The sequence below is a fragment of the Bison bison genome, unplaced genomic scaffold (assembly GCF_000754665.1).
Source record: "Bison bison bison isolate TAMUID 2011002044 unplaced genomic scaffold, Bison_UMD1.0 scf7180017864482, whole genome shotgun sequence".
NCBI classification, from domain to species: domain Eukaryota; kingdom Metazoa; phylum Chordata; class Mammalia; order Artiodactyla; family Bovidae; genus Bison; species Bison bison.
This window is the reverse complement of record NW_011495042.1, coordinates 82561-82864: the sequence shown is the minus strand read 5'-3', so window position 1 is coordinate 82864 and position 304 is coordinate 82561.

The window sequence follows — 304 nt, the reverse complement described above, 5'->3', positions numbered from 1 at the left end:
CCCTGGGATTCTCCAGGCAAGAACACTGGAGTGGGTTGCCATTTCCTTCTCCAATGCATGAAAGTGAAAAGTGAAAGTGAAGTCACTCAGTCGTATCCCATAGATACGACTGAGACCCCTACCAGGCTCCTCTGTCCATGGGATTTTCCAGGCAAGTACTGGAGTGGGGTGCCATTGCCTTCTCCGATAGCCTTGACTAGATGGACCTTTTTTGACAAAGTAATGTCTCTGTTTTTAATATGCTGTCTAGGTTGGTCATAACTTTCCTTCCAAGGAGTAAGCGTCTTTTAATTTCATGGCTGCA